Source organism: Aedes aegypti, chromosome 1 (genome assembly GCF_002204515.2).
Source record: "Aedes aegypti strain LVP_AGWG chromosome 1, AaegL5.0 Primary Assembly, whole genome shotgun sequence".
In the NCBI taxonomy this organism is placed as follows: Eukaryota; Metazoa; Arthropoda; class Insecta; order Diptera; family Culicidae; genus Aedes; species Aedes aegypti.
The window spans coordinates 283,394,910-283,412,382 of NC_035107.1; the positions used below are offsets into that span (position 1 = coordinate 283,394,910).

Here is a 17,473-nt window from a genome sequence, read left to right on the forward strand (position 1 = left end):
ACCTTCTTCTTAAGAGAAGCTTTCCAACTTCTGATGAGAAGCTTTCCAGCTTCTTATGAAAAGCTCTCCAGCTTCTGACGAGAAGCTTTTCAGCTTATAACGAGAAGCTTTACAGCTTCAGATGAGAAATTCTCAAGGTTCTGATGAGAAGCTTTCCAACTTCTGATGAGAAACTTTCTAGCTTCTGATGAGATGCTTTCCAGCATCTGATGAGAAGTTCTCCAAATTCTGATGAGAAGCTTTACAGCTTTTGATGAGAAGCTGTCCAGCTTTTTATGATTCTGACAAGAAGCTTTCCAGCTTGTGATGAGAAGCTGCCCAGCTTTTGATGAGAAGCTTTCCAGCTTCTGACGAGAAGCATTACAGCTTCTAACGATTAGTTCTGAGGAGAAGCTTTGCAACTGCTGATAAACTTTTGGGATAAGTTTTTTTTTTATATTTTGTTCAACCACTACATAAACTTAAATTGTCCTACACCCTTAACATTTTTTGGATAACCAGCTCAGCGATTCAGCGTAACACTCTTCTCAAGGCACATTTAACACACCAAATTCGTGACCTAATCTCATTCTCATCCCATGCTCATTTTAAATCCTGAACCAACAGCAGCCAGTCCAGCAAAAACCCAGTCATCCATCAAATTAAAACTGGAATCGAATTTCTCCGCTTCCGGGGGTAGCCCTTCCGAGCTTTACCGCCTTACTGTTGGCAGAAAAGAAGCTTCCGGAGAAAGTGTCGATCAGCAGACGCAGACAGAGAGGCGGCACGTTTTTGGCAGGCGGAAAATTGAAAGAAAATCTTCAACCGTTCGAGTGTGACCCGTTCGACCTGGGCTTTCGGCTGACGCCATTCGAAGGTCACGATTTCCCGTTTTGTGCTTTGCGATTTCGTACGATTGCGATTCCGAATTTATCTACTGGTTTCGCTGTATTATTTCACTCACATGCGTCATCAAAAATTCATTGCTTCAAGGAAGGAAAAAAATCAGGAAAAGTTTTTCTTCCCATTCCCCCATTCTGCGTATCAAAAATAATCCTAACTCAATTCCACCACAAAGATGGTCCAATTCTCGTCGTCGTAGTTATCCTGCGTCGAAAAAAGTTTCAAATGCGAATCAAGTCGTCGAAAGTACTCTCGTTCGGCAGTATTTGTTCCCACAGCACGGAAATCCATTTCCATTCACGCACGTTTGCACGCATTCACTTGGCGGAGAGGCATTCAAAAATTAAATCAACAATGCCTCTCTGCTGCTGCCGAAGCGAAGCACGGAAAAAGTTTTCACTGTGGAAAATGATAACTGCTGTTTTTACGTGGAAGAAGATAGAAAACGAGAAACATAAAAGAGATGGAAACAATGTTTGGCAGTTTGCAAAGTAATTGTCTCGAATGGAAATTCGGTGAAAGTGAAATTTATGCATAAATTTCACTGGTGGAGTTTTGTGCGAAAGAAAGGTTTGGTGCGGAACGTGTGTTGAATTTGATGTTTGAGCGTAGATCTTCTCATGCTCAGTTTTGAAAAGGATTGAAATTATAAGCTGTATACATATTTCAATGAAGAATAATGGAACAAATTACGAAAGCATCTAAAAAAGTACAAAAAAGCTGTTCAGAAAAGTTAGAAAGCTTTTTGAAGACACATTCTATGATTTCCAAAAATTGAGAGAGCAAGAACCATTTAATAAATTAAATTAAATCATAAATATTTAGGAATTTAAGAAGAAGTAGATTATTCTGTATACTCCAAACATTGGAAAGTTTTTAAAATAAATTAGAATATATACATACAAAAAGATTGGAAATCGGTTAAGCTGTTCAAAAGTTATAATTTTTTTTAAACATTACAAATCTAATGCTCTGAGACCTACAGTGTGTGCCGATAAAAAATGACTGATTTTTTATTTTCAAAAAAGTATATCTCAAAAACTAAAAAACATACATCGCTGAAAATTTGACAGTATACGTAAAATTTTCTGAACTTTCAAGAAAAAATGAGAACAGCGATAGCCCCTTTGGTCCCGAGGCCTTCAAAACACGAAAAAACCGAAACTATTGAGTTTTTTCATGTAAAAAACACAATTTTTGTGAAATTTTATATTTTTCCTGAATAGTTAAAATCTTTAGCCTTCATTTCGTCCAAAAAGATTGAAAATCGGTCAAACGGTTCAAAAGTTAAAATTTTTTTTAAATAAAAATTTTGCAAAATCGCGATTTTTCTGGTCACCCTATTTCGGAAATGGTCACCCTAATCAAAAAATCCAAAAATACATGTATCCTTATTTCGGATAAGGAACAAAATAGCAAATTTTCACGGAATTCGGAGACCCACTAGATCGGTTTTTCATGGAATGTCTGTATATATATATATTTTTTTTGCAATTCACTTCGAAATTTCCTTCAGCATTTTTATCGGTACATTCTCTGGAACATCCTTCGTAATTTCTTTTCGATTTATTTTGCAACTTTCTCTGGATTTTGCTTCCATCTGAATTTTCTTTAGAATTTTGGAAATTCTTTCAAAATTTTCTTTGTTATACCCTTCGGAATTCGGAAATCCTTTGGAACTTTCATGATATCCTTGGATTATATATTATATGCTGTGGATTTTCCTTCGCAATTTTCTTTGGCACATTTTTCGCTATTTGATTTGGAATTTGTTTTTGCATTTCCATCGGAATATTCTTCGGCATTTACTTTGATTTTTTTTTCGATTTTCTTTTGTAATGTTTTTAGGAATCGGAAATTCTTTCAGATTTTTTTTTGACATTTCCTTCGGAATTAAGAAATTTCTTCGGAGTTTTTACGGAATTTCCTTTGAAATTTCTCTTTTCTTTGAAACATTCTGCGAAATTTCTTTCGATTTTTTTTGGAATTCTCTTTGGATTTTCCTTCGGCATTTCTATGAAATTCATTTCGGAATTTAATTTGGAATTTCTTTTGGAGTTTTTCGAAGGAACTTACTTCGGAAAGTTTCTAGGATTTTTTCTCCAGAAAATACTCCAGGGTTTCATTCAGGAGTTTCCTTCCGGAGAAATTCTAAAAAGAATGATTAAAAAATTCTCTGCAAAATTCTAGAAAAATCCCTTAGTGGAATCCCTAGGGAAAATCCCTGTAGAAATCCTAGAGGAGTATTTGCGGAGTAGTTTTTGGTGGTTTTATGGCGGAACTACTTAGGTATTCTTGGAGGCATTTCCTGCATAATTTCGGTAGAAATTCCTTGAAGAATGGCAAAAGGATTCCTGAAGGAAAGTTGAAAGGATTCCCTAGAGTAAATCATGAAACAATTCATGAAAAGAACCCATGAAGAAATATCTGGAGAAAATCCTAATTTGTCTGGAACATCCAGACAAAAAAAAAAATAAAACAATCACGGTCGATACCTCCTCCTATGTAAACAGATATTTGGACCAAATTTGATGGAGAAATTTTTAATAAAAAAGTTTTCTAAGAACAATTTTTGGCCGATTTAAAAAAAAAAAAATTGTCGAAATTAATAGGTTCTGATGGTACAATAAGAATTTTGAAATTATTCTAATTTTTCTTGAAGTAGCCATTTTCGAATTATATCGAGTTTAATGCAAAAAACATTATTTAAATGTTAAAATAAGTCATTTTCGTAAGTTATTCGCGATTCTACATCAAGGAAAATAAAAAAAAGTAGGAAGAAATAAGATCTTTACTCTCGAAAACGTATTATTATTGATGGAGAATCGTGAAAATGGCCCATTTTAATATTTAAATAATATTGTTTGCATTCAACTCGATATAATTCGAAAATGGCTTCTTCTAGAGAAATTACACTGCGGAACACGTTTTTGTCTCCAGCATCAAAATACCTCTATTTACTTAATTAAGGGTTGCTGAATCCATTCCCGTTTACAGAATTATCATAGCACGTCTAGTTTTTGAGATATTGGTTGTTGAAAATGCAGAAATTGACTATTTCAGCCAACTTGCATGCAAGTTTGCCAGCTTGTAAGGCAATTTATTTGCTTAATATGCCACAGAATTCAAACTTTATGTGTATAGCAATACTTATCATCAAAGTTTAGAATACTTTTCATGCGGAAAAGTTATTTTTGATGGTTTAGAAAAGCATTGTATTTTGCCATATAAGAGAAACGAAGAATTTTGTATGGAGACTGCAAGCATATTGAAAAAATCGGTTTAATCTAAATTTAATCGTGAAATTTCAACGAAAATACATCTAAAACGAAAGTTTAAGTCCTTTTTGGCATGCTTGGTGGATAAGACTACAAAAAAGTTTGATAAAATATACTTCAAATTTTAGGTGAACATCAATAAAACCAAGGTTTTATACAACTTTGGCGACCTGTAGCTAAAAATTGTGACGTGCTGGAAAATTTCTGAAAACGGCATCAGATTAAGCAACCCCAAATCTACAAGAGACACGTAATTTGATTCTTGAGACACGCAAAAATGTCATTTTTGTTGCGCTGTGTTATTTATATAATCATTATGTTTCAGAATCAGATCAAGATTACTGTATCATCAGAATGTATTAATTTTGACAAAAAACCAAAATATTGAAAATATACCGATAGTTGTTCTTGGAAAAACATTTTTGTTAAAAATTTCTCCATCATGTTACTTTGTCCCGGAAATCTGTTTAATATCAAGATTCTATGGTAAAAATTAAAAAATAAATAAAATAGGGTTTTGATGCAATTTAAAATTAAAGTTTTGTTTCTGAATTTTTCATGACAAAACATAAAATATGTTTTCAGTGTATGTTTTTTTCTTGTAGGCCTGAATAACTTCTTCATAGAACGTTTTTCTCTAAAATCAACAGTTCTGCATGAATGCGTGCATGAAAAAAAATATAGGCCATTTTCATAAGTTATTGTCGAGTCAATGTGATAGATTTTTCTATGGAAAACAATTATTGTGTCATACTAAAAACATGTGCAAAATTTTAGTACTGTGACTGACTGATTTGTCATGGAATTCGTCAATAGTCACCATGCTTTGAAACCGACAATTCTCACCTCAAGCCACTCGTAGAATAAACCCATCAGAAAAAATTCAAATGAAGTTCCGAAGAAAATTTCTAAGGAAATTCCGAATAAATTCCAAAAAGAATTCCGAAAAAAAATTGTGAAGTGAATTCCAAAGTAAATTACCAATACAAATTTCGAAAGAAATCCGGAAAGAATACCCAGGGAAATTTCTAAAGGAAATTTGAAGAATTTTAAAGGAAATTCGAAAGGAAATTCCAAAGAATTCTCATAAATAATTCCAAGAAATTCCTAAGGAAATTATGAAAGAAATACTCAAAGGAAATTCCGAAGACAAATCCAAAGGCGATTCTAAAGGAAATTCAAAAAGAAATTCCAAAGGAAATTGAAAAAAAAATTAAAGGTTATTCTGAAAAAAGTTCATAAGAAAATTCCGAAGGAAACTCTGAAGGGAATTCCGAAGAAAATTTCGAAGGAAATTCCAAAGGAAATTCCGATGGAGATTCCAAACGAATCCGAATCCAAAAATCCGAATCAAATTGTGCGAAATTCCAATGAAGATCCAAAGCAATTTTCGAAGAATATTCTGATGAAGTTCTTCCAGTTCTATAATCCTTCCTGGAGAAATGTCCTGAATAATTCCTGTAATAACTTCTGAAGGAATTTCCATGAAAAGTTATGTTGGTTAGTCTTTGAGGAATCCCTGAAATAATCAGTAGAAGAACCATGGGAATTCCTGATTAATTTCCATTGGCGTAGCTAGGATTTTTGCTGGAGGGGGCCTAGGGGGGGCCTACGAAATACTTGTTTTACAAATAGTTTTATCAGATTTGCATTGATTTTATTAACTTGTTATCTAGCACATCCGTGATATTTGTAAATTTTAATTTTCGCTACGAAAAATAATGAATTCTTTTTGTAATTCTGTCAAAAATTGTATCGAAAAAACTCACAGTATCCTTTGTGATTCTTCCACGAAGTTTTTAAGGTATTCAACCATGTGATATGAAGAGATTCCTCTTCTCTCCTCTCCTCTCCTCTGAGAATTCATACGGGAATTTCTTCATCAATTATTTTCGTACCTTTCAGTGCTTTATCCAAGATCTTCTGTGCCAGTTTTCACTGAGTTCGTCCTGGATTTGCCACGCAAAATCATTCCCAGCCATTCTGATTTCACCAAAAAATTTCTAGAAGAATCTCTAACGAATTGCTAAAAAAAATCGTTTGAAGGATTCCGCTAGATAATGCATTAGAAATTCTTACAGTCGTTTATCCTGAAAGGTTTTCTACGTAGTTATTATATAATTCCAATTGTTAGTTTAAAGAATCCACCTGTGTTCATTGACAATTTGTTTAAGATTTTCTGGAATTGCTGAGGATATTTTTTAATAGTACATAAAATTCTAGGAGTCTCACCAAAAATGTCTTCAAGATCACCAAGCAAGGATTCATTCCACGAATTCTTCAGAGAGTTCGCCAATATTTTTTCCAACTTTGCTTGTGAAGTTCATCCCAAAATATATCTACAGGATTGTTTGAAAAAGTCGCAGCAAAAATTATCCAAATTAAAAAAAACTGATTGGCTGTTCCGTGTGTTACTGCAAGAATTCCTCGTAATATTCCACAAGAATTGCATGAGCAATTAAAAATAATTCAATTAAAAAAAATGTCATTCATTATTTCTCATTCATGATTAAAGTTCAAAGAATATTTCTATAAACTTCCTAGCATAATACATTCAACTGTTCTTTTAAAAACTCTGCCGCGAAAATACTCAAAGATTTCCCGAGTAATTCGTTGAGGAGTTTCTTAGAGAATTATATGATTGTTTCCCTCATTTTCTTCCGAAAAATTTACCGGAGATTCATCTAAGTATTTTCCAGAGATTTTTTTCTTTGAACCGCACTAACGTTCCTTTTGGGATTTATTTGAAGAAAATTTTCACCAGATTTACTAAGATTTTGCAATTCATTCCTGAACTTCCTTTAGGAGTTACATCAAGTATTGTTTAAGGTTTTAAAAATAATCCCACTTTTTTTTTGCGAATGATTATCTCAGGATTCTTCCATAAATAAAATTCAAAAATTTATCCACTCTACAGTTTTAGGTTCAAAACTACTCCTGGAATATCTCAATATTATTAAGGAGATTGCTTCACCAATTCCTCTACAAATCACCCCATATCAGATTTGAAAAATTGATTGACTCTTTTGAAAATTTAAACACATACAAAAGTAAGAACCTTGTCGGTATTTTTTTTTAAATTGCAGCGTAAATATAATTCGAGATGGGGCCCAGATAGCCGTAACGGTAAACGCGCAGCTATTCAGCATGACCAAGCTGAGAGTCGTGGGTTCGAATCCCACCGGTCGAGGATCTTTTCGGGTTGGAAATTTCTCGACTTCCCAGGGCATAGAGTATCTTCGTACCTGCCACACGATATACACATGCAAAAATGGTCATTGGCATAGTAAGCTCTCAGTTAATAACTGTGGAAATGCTCATAAGAACACTAAGCTGAGAAGCAGGCTCTGTCTCAGTGGGGACGTAACGCCAGTAAGAAGAAGAAGAAGAAGCGGAGAAAGCCGAAAAAGCATTGATTTTGTTGATTGCAACAGTCGTTTCACAGACGCCTAGGAGCAATCCGACCACCCGCTTGAAAAAAAAAAAAAAAAAAGATCGAGGGACATATCAGGAGAACAGGAAGACCCCAAAAAGCAGAGAAGCGACAATGAGTGAGTCAGCTAGCAGAATAACATATCCTCGTAATATTCCACAAGAATTTCATGAGCAATTAAAAATAATTCAATAAAAAATGTCATTCATGATTTCTCATTCATGTTTAATGTTCAAAGAATATTTCTATACATTTCCTAGCATAATACATTCAACTGTTCTTTTAAAAACTCTGCCGCGAAAATACTCAAAGATTTCCCGAGTAATTCGTTGAGGGGTTTCTTAGAGAATTATACGACTGTTTCCCTCATTTTCTTCCGAAAAATTTACCGGAGATTCATCTAAGTATTTTCCAGAGATTTTTTTCTTTGAACCGCACTAACGTTCCTTTTGGGATTTATTTGAAGAAAATTTTCACCAGATTTACTAAGATTTTGCAATTCATTCCTGAACTTCCTTTAGGAGTTACATCAAGTATTGTTTAAGGTTTTAAAAATAATCCCACTTTTTTTTTTGCGAATGATTATCTCAGGATTCTTCCATAAATAAAATTCAAAAATTTATCCACTCTACAGTTTTAGGTTCAAAACTACTCCTGGAATATCTCAATATTGTTAAGGAGATTGCTTCACCAATTCCTCTACGAATCACCCCATATCAGATTTGAAAAATTGATTGACTCTTTTGAAAATTTAAACACATACAAAAGAAAGAACCTTGTCGGTATTTTTTTTTAAATTGCAGCGTAAATATAATTCGAGATGGGGCCCAGATAGCCGTAGCGGTAAACGCACAGCTATTCAGCTGAGATTCGTGGGTTCGAATCCCACCGGTCGAGGATCTTTTCGGGTTGGAAATTTTCTCGACTTCCCAGGGCATAGAGTATCTTCGTACCTGCCACACGATATACACATGCAAAAATGGTCAATGGCATAGTAAGCTCTCAGTGAATAACTGTGGAAGTGCTGATATAGTATTGCTGAGAAGCAGGCTTTGTCCCAGTGGCGACGTGACGCCAGAAAGAAGAAGAAATATAATTCGAAAAAAAAATAGGTACTGTATTCCTGTCGTCAAATTCAAGAAACAAATCGTTGAAGCTTGTTGACCATGTACCACACAGAAAGTCTTAGGTGATCCTTGTAGGATTTACTACAAAAATTCTTGTTCTTTTTTCTGTGTCATTTATAATAGAAAATTATTTTTAACAACAATCATTTGGATGGATGGAATTTTCACTGAAAGTATTTGTAACTAAAATCTTAAATAATATGAACTCCGAAGTTTCATGATACTATGTTGAACATATTGATGCGGAACTCATTTTTTCCTACCGTTAGAAATTCCAAATTTGTAGATCATCGATTATTATTGTAGTATTGTAGGAGTTGAACGTAAAAATATTGCCGGTATTTTTAGGAACGTTACCGAAGATCTATTGTGGTAAAATTCGTGATCAAGATTTTAATGAATTTGAATCATATGGGAAACTTTTGCATTACTCTGAAAATTTGTTAAGGAATTCCTGATAGACTTTTAACCATCTAATACCCAAATTTTAATTTTCGATTTAAGTATTATTTTTCGTTATCTTAAATCGTTCTAAACACGTTTTGGGCATTTATTTAGTTTTATTCGCAAATTTTTAAATTTTGGTTTTTGATTTTTATAAATTTTATTTTTGAACATCCCTAGGTTTTTTCATTTTTTCTTGAAGCCTTGTCTAGTTGTTGATTTTTGGCAATAATAAAAATTTAAATTGTTACGGTATTTTTAAAAATATTAAATTTTTAATTTTTTTTTTCGGAGCGTATTTTATTTTCCGTGTAACTAACGGAAAAACAGGTTTGAAATGATTTTAATACCACCAGGCTCTTCATTTGTTATAGGTTAATCGTAGAAAAATATAAAAGGTACGATTTTTTATATTACACGTTAAATGAAGCCCAGGCATTTGTAGGTTATATAAGAATGCAATTTTTCAAACAATTTCTAAAAATACAAAAAAGTTTCAAAAGTCATAAAAAAACTTTTCTTATATGCGTGTTATGAGTCAAGGTATGAACCAAAAATAAAATCATTTTGATTTCCGAGCTACGAAAAAATACACAAAATTCCAAAGTGTACCCCGTCTAAAAGCGGGGTTGGGTAGAGGGTTAAGAATCTGGAACCATACGTATAAGAATTCTGCAATTTTTCAAAATTTTTGAAATGTTGCTTTTTGGAGTATGAAAAGATTTTTGTACGAAGTTCCTCAAAACGTCATGCGAAGGAAGGAGAAACAACAAAATGTTGAAGCAGGTAGAAAAATAGATGGGCAACGGTACAATAAGAGATAATTTATAATCTTTTCTCTAGCGATAAATTACAAGATAGTTAAAAATTTCATTAGGGAAATTACAAATAAAACAGATCTCTCAAGAAGGTCCATCATGATCTTCTTTAGAAATTATGCTTCAAATCTATCTATCCTTGACTTCTAGTTTTCTAACATTCAGCCAGAATACCTCTAAAAATTTCGCCCTCGTATCACACAAATGTTCAAACCAAGAGTTTGGATTCTGCCAATAACTGGTAAAATTGTTTCTACAGAAGTGTTTAAGGATGATCAATATAAATTGCGTTATGAATACCTCAATAAATCGTTCCCCCTTCTCAGTTATTTAGCTATATGTTCCTCTACAGATTCCTTTACCACTATGCCAATTTCTTTTTGTCCCGTGAGTTTCAACAAATTTCCTCTGAAGATTCGAAGGCAAAAGATATTTCAAAAACAATATTCTTTCCAATTCTTGAAGAATCCGGGGATTTGAAGATAAATTTCTAGAAAAAAAAACAAAACATAGAAGAGTTTTTGATACAATTTGTGAAGTGTTTTGGAAATATTTATTAAGGTTTTTTGTTAAACTTTGCGGAAAAAATTTAGTAACATTTTTGGAAAAAACTATTTTAATAAATTCACATAAGAATTTCCAATAGAACTTTAGCAAAATATCCCAGATCTCAGTATTAGATTTGGCAGAATCAATTACTTTTTGGAGGAATTGCGTGTGAAAACTGAACTTTTGATGCATGTAAGTAACATTTTTTAGGTAAATCCGGGAACATCTTCCGGAATCAATTTTCTAATAAAAAGTAGACATAGAAGGAATTTATGTCCACCAGGAGGAATTCGCTGCGAAAGTATGAGCAAGTCCCACAATATTATTTCCTTATTTCCTAATTTCCAAGAGATTTGCAAAACTTCTGAAGCTACCCTTCAATATTCCTTGAGGAATTTGATTATGCTAGAATTTTAAAATACTAGAATATGGAAACGTTTTTCGAAAAATCTGCTACAAATCTGTTGGATATTACTTAAATAATTTATGAAATAATAAGTTTCATTGTAAAAATAAAGCTTAAACAATAAATTTTTTCATACAAAAATACTTCAAAAAATGAATCAAAACTAAAACGAGAATTTATTGCAGAAATAAAGCACTACGGTCGATTTTGATACATTTTTTTTCACACCAGTTTAAAATTCTGACATTCATCTTAACAAAAGACTTGGCCATGCCAAAGTTGAATGTTAAGCCTGATTTTTCGACAGAAATTTCCACTATGTATTATCTCAGAAATTCCTCTATTTATTTTGTCTGTTTTTTTTTCAATTATATTTTTCTATGTTATACGAGTTTAAGTTAATGTATGGATTTCACAAGTGAATTCTCATAAGGGAAATCATCATCACCGGACACTTCGAGCAGGGTTTCCTTCAAAATCATGATCAATCAGAATGCTGTGAATATGCTGTTTTATGCTGAAACAGCATTATTTGAATTATTAAAAAAAAAAAAATAATTTTGGGAATCAAACTTCCTGGATATTGGCACTTATTTGTACACGGTTTTTTTTTGAAACGGAGATGTCGAAAAGTTGCGCTAATTGCACACAACAAGAAGCCATTTCTAACAGTAACCAACGGACGGTTTAGCTTTCGGTTGTAGCGCGATTCACCGAAGACAGAACCACCACGCTGATGCTGTGTAAGACAAGCGAGGTTTTCTCACTATAGGAGTACAACATATAATAACGTAACTTCTGAAGAGATTTTTGTCAATAACAAGAGTCATTTACATTGATTCAGAAGATTTTGCTTCATGTTAATTTTTTTTATTATCATCAAAAATTCTGGGGGGGCCTGGATGATTCTGGACGGGGGCCAGGCCCCCCTGCCCCCCCTGTTTCTACGCCAATGTTAATTTCCCTGAAAATTTTCAGGAACAGCTTCTTGAGGATTTTCCGAGAATATTTTGGTAATTTCCCGGATGATTTCCAGAGGAATCTTTTTGAAAATCTCTAAGTCATTTCGGACTAATTATCTGAATAAATTGCCGGGAGAATTACTGAGTAATTATTGGAGGATTTCTTTAAGAGTTTATTTGAATTGTTCCTGTTGGATGCTCCAGAGGAATTCCAGTATAAACAGCCCTGTCGCCGTAAAATTTGAGCTTCTTAGTCGTCCCTTGTAAGGAGGGCGTTACTATAACCCAGAGGGCGCTTCTACTCCCAAGCGTTAATGGGGCGTCTCTTAAGGCTGTGAACCGTTTCACCAGTTCGTTTAACTTTTAGTTAAAATTTGACATTTGGATAGTTATTTTCCCCTCAAATGGTTAAATTGAACATCGCGGTCGACCCATTTGAGCTTTGACAGTCGAGTAGTTATTTCTGAACAAAGTTAGTTATTCTCAAATTCACGGGAGCAGAAAATAACTTCCGAAGTGTCAAGTTCAATTATGCTCCAGAGCAGGGTTATTTATAACTGGAGGGGAAATAACTATCGAGCTGTCAAATTTTAACCAAAAGTTAAACGAACTGGTGAAACGGTTCACAGCCTAAGTAAATTTTCACAGATACTTCAATTTTTGGAACATAAACATGAGAACTAATATGCATTTGCACAATTGTGTTCCAATCCAATTGAAAAAGGAAACGAAGAGATCACCTGAGCTTCAGCATAGTTTAGTTCAAAAACTAGGTCTGAGAATTTAAACTTAGTTTAACAGATGTACGACATCTCTATATGTCAATGTTTTGTATGTAGTACTTAAGTTCGGATAAAGTTGTCGTAATTTATTAATGAATTGATTTTAGTTTAAATTATTGAATTATTTTTCTGGAAAATGTTCAATAACAACCTAGAACTGGTTCATCTAACTGTCAACATAACATCATCTTTTCCTCTGACGCAAGAACGGAGTCAGATTTTTTTTTAATCATTAGGCAATTATGAAAAATTATTAGCGTTAAATTCAGTCAAATCAACGCGTTGTAACTTTTTTAAACTTCTGGTTCCAAAAATAATCCGATAATTTTAGAAGGCTGCTACGTGATCGGTTTTTATTGATATTACTGTTTCATTTGTTAAACAATGCTTAAATTGGTTAGAACATCATTCTGTAATTTTATACTTCCTCTGAAAATTAGGAACCAGTTTGTTTGAAAAATTCTCACACTACCTGACGTTTTGATAAATAACGATAGAATAAGATTAGAGAATTACTGGGTTAGGTCAGATCTCTAAACATTTTTCCTTAATTCTAGAATCATTTAAAAAAATACGGCAAATGCTGCTAATACAACCATGGTAAAAAAATTGGGTCAGTGTCTCATACAAATGCAATGTGATAAACTCACTGTCCTAAGAATATATGAGTTGAAGTTTTTTCAGCTTAAAACTTTCACATATTTCATCAAACCTCATGAGTTGTTTGAGATAACTCGATTGATATTCTTTCATTCACGCTAAAGTGTATGTAAAAAATCAACATAATTTTGCTTTCCATATCAAAAAGGTATATACCAGGGAGCAATATCAGAATTAATTGGACAAGAGGGCGATAGTTCGAAAAGGGTTGCGTTCTGCGTTCTAGCAAAAATTTGGATTAAGATAAATTAAAAAAAAAAAAAAATCTCCAAGAATTGCCCTTAGATTGGCAATTCTATAATTGCCTTTAAGATTTCAATATTCTTTCAACAACTCATGCATTGACTTGCAACTGGATCATCGAGAACTCCTGAGTTTCTACAAAGCAATTATGGGCTATCTTTAAACCACATAACTTAATCATTAAGTCTTAATGTTTGAATTTAACAAGCCTATCCCTCCGAAACGTGGTTTTTTGCCCACACTCATTGTTTAGTATATGGTCGGTGTTAAGTCAGACTGGTCCAAGTGCTGTTTAATGATCTCATGAAAAGTGTTTCACCAAGCATTCAGAATAACAAAATGTTTACACTATTTGCCGTAATACTGGAACATATGTATTTCAATAATCACCTGTATCAAAACTAAATTGTAAATTTGAATATTTTGCAAGCATGCAAAATAGGACTTAAACTTTCATTTCAGATATAATTTGGTTCAAATAGCACGATTAAATTTAGATTCAATCGATTTTGCAAAATGCTTGTTGTCTCCATGCAAAATTCTTCGTTTCTCTTACATGGCAAAACATAATACTGTTCTAAACCATCAAAAAATAACTTTTGAGTATCAAGGTGATGAAGTATTTGTTGATAAGTATTGTTTTGCGAATGAAGTTTGAATTTTGTGGCAAATTAAGCAATTGAATGGCCATACAAGCCAAGAAACTTGCATGCAAGTTGCTGAAATTGAAAAATTTTGCATTTTCATTAGTTGATATCTCAAAACTGGAAGTGCAATGATATTTTTAAAAACGGCAATGATCAGCAACCCTTAATTAAGTGAATAGCGGTATTTTGGTGCTGGACACAAAAACGTGTTCTGCAGTGTAACGTAAAATTGCACTAGGGTGTTGATAAAGAATGGAAATTTCAATTCCTGTAACGTTAAGGGTCTATTTAAAATCGGTAATTTTCCAAAGTTGAAATAGAAGTTTTTTCGCGAATAGACTCAAATTCTAAAATATCAAGATCGTCCATTTATCATAGGTCGTTCTTGTTTTTCTTGATTTGTTAATTAATTGGAAGAAAACTGTTTTTTTTTTTCAGTTTAAACAAATAATCGATTCTAATTAGAGTCTGATCTGCGCGAGACAAGGTCAAATTACTCCAAGGCGCTGATAACACTGCGGAACAGGTTTTTGTCTCAAGCACCAAAATACCGCTGTTTACTAAATTAAGGGTTGCTGAGTCCATTGCTGTTTTCAAAATTATCATGGCACGTCTAGTTTTCGAGATATTTACTGTTGAAAATGCAAAATTTGACTGTTGCAGCCAACTTGCATGCAAGTTTTCCAGCTTGTACGGCAATTTATTTGCTTTATTTGTCACATAATTCAAACTTCAACTTTTCGACAGTAAAATGTTATTTTTTGGTGGTTCAGAAAAGTATAGTATTTTGCCATATAAGAGAAACAAAGAATTTTATATGAAGACTGCAAACATGTTAAAAAAATCGACTTAAACTAAATTTGATCGTGAAATTTCAACTAAATTGTATCTAAATTGAAAGTTCAAGTCATATTTAGCATGTTCGGTAGATTATATCACAAAAAAGTTTGATAAATCATACTTTAAATTTCATGTGAACATCAATAAAACCAGTGTTTTATACAACTTTGGCGACCTGTAGCTAAAAATTGTGACGTGCTGAAACATTTCTGAGAACGGCATCAGAATCAGCGACCCAAAATCTACTAGAGACACATAATTTGATCCTTGAGACACGCAAAAATGTCATTTTTGTTATGCTGTGTCAAGTTTGGACATTTGAATTGGTGTCCTAGAGGGCGTCGAGCTGCAACTGATCAACAACTCCAGGGCGTTGATCTTCTTCTTCTTCTTCTTCTTCTTTCTGGCGTTATTTCCTCACTGGGACTGAGCCTGCTTCTCAGATTAGTGTTCTTATGATCATTTCCACAGTTATAAACTTAGAGCTTTCTATGCCCATTGACCATTTTTGCATTCGTATATCGTGTGGCAGGTACAAAGATACTCTAAGCCCTGGGAATCGAGAAAATTTCCTTTACGAAAAGATCCTCGACCAGCGGGATTCGAACCCACGACCCTCAGCATGGTCATGCTGGATAGCTGCGCGTTCACCGCTACGGCTATCTGGGTCCCCAGGGCGTTGATATCTCTTGAAAATTTATTTTGACTCCATACAAGGCGTTCAGATGCACTTGATCTAAATAAGATAAGGTAAAATTTCTTCAGTGCGTTGAATCATCTTGAAGATTTCAGTTGATGGCCGAAAGGGCGTTAATATATCTAGATTTTCGTGATATAAATCAAATTACTCGAGAGCGTTGATACATGCTATGAAATTTATTTTGATGTTATACAGGGCGTTAATATGCATTAGATCTTAATAAGATAAGGTAATATTACTCTAGGGCGTCGATACCACTAGGATTTTTCTATTGCTGTCCTTCGGGGCGTTAAGATGCGCCTCATCTATATAAGATAAGATTACAATTACATCAGGGCGCCGATACAGCTTATAATTTTCAATTTATGGCCTAGAGGGCGTCAAAATGTACCTAATCTTAATGAGATCGGGTTAATTTTCTTCCGAACGTTGATGCAGCTTAGAATCTTCAATCGATGTCCTAATGGGCGTAAAAATTACCGGATCTACGTGAGACAAGGTAAAATTAATCCAGGACGTTAATTCATTTTGACAATTTCTATTGATGTCATACTGGGCGTAAAATTGCATCTAACTTCAAAAATATAAGGTCAAATTAATCCAGAACATTGATATATTTTTTAATTTCATGTATTGGGAGTGACACTGATTTACATGAAAAAAGTCAAATTACTCTAGGGCGGTGATAGCTTCTTAGTCGTCGACCAAGCGCGACTAAGCAGGACGACAGGGCTGAGTATAAATTTGGGAAAAAAAATTCCGGTAGGATGGAGAGCTACTTGGGCACTTCCATAATTCACTTTGACATGGGTGGTTTTTATCGGCCGAGTTGTCTTAAATTTTACTACAAGAAGCACTTCAATACGACGCATATTTTAGCCAAATATGAGCTCAGTAGCGTAAACAAACATTGTCAAAATGAATCAAAAGTGCCTAAAATGGGATCCGGCTCCCTGTATTAATAAAAAACTTGGAATTTCTGGATTAATCTAAACAGGAATACTCCGAACATCCGTGGAATAATCACAAGTGTTCTTCGATGAGTTTCTGGATCTTCACTCAGAAATCACTTTGGGAATTTCCGGAGGGACGAACGCAGCAGTAGAATTTTCCCGAGTGACCCTCTGCAAAACTTCATTTTTTTTTTGCATTTTCCACCACCATAATCACTTCACTGGATCTACAAAAAAAAAAAAAACAATTAAATATTGCTTTTTTAACCTACCGTTTTGATTCATATTACGGACACTTAAGGCCTCAGTGAAGTGTAACTCATCAAAAGCCATATAAAACAAATCATTCTGTATTATTCCTTAGTGTTATGAAGCCCTCATATTCCGGACACTTCGATTCGAATTCCGGACAGCTCATGAAAATCATAAATAGAAAAGTTAAATAATCAATTGAAATCGTCAAACCACTACAGAAACATCTAAGCCAGTTGAGCATTATAAGTTTGCATAAATATTTATGGAAAATACTCATTTAAACGAGCCCTGAACTCTTGAATGGTAAAAAACGAAACATTTCGTGTGAAATGTTTCCCATACAAAGTAGAGTGTCCGGAATAAGAAGCTGTCCGTAATATGAATGAAAACGGTACCATCTTCAGCTCACTTCGTTTCTGTACCGGAAAAAACAAACATTCAGAATGGCATTTCTATCCAAAACCCACAGGGTTGCTGCAAAATTTTCAGTCGAG

General features: G+C 33.7%; 1 protein-coding gene across 1 annotated transcript in view; it reads right to left on the bottom strand.

Moving 5' to 3' along the window:
- Positions 1–17,473, bottom strand: part of LOC5566210 (serine-rich adhesin for platelets) — a 784,828-nt gene that overhangs the window by 138,632 nt on the left and 628,723 nt on the right. The gene's annotated exons all lie outside the window — the stretch shown is intronic.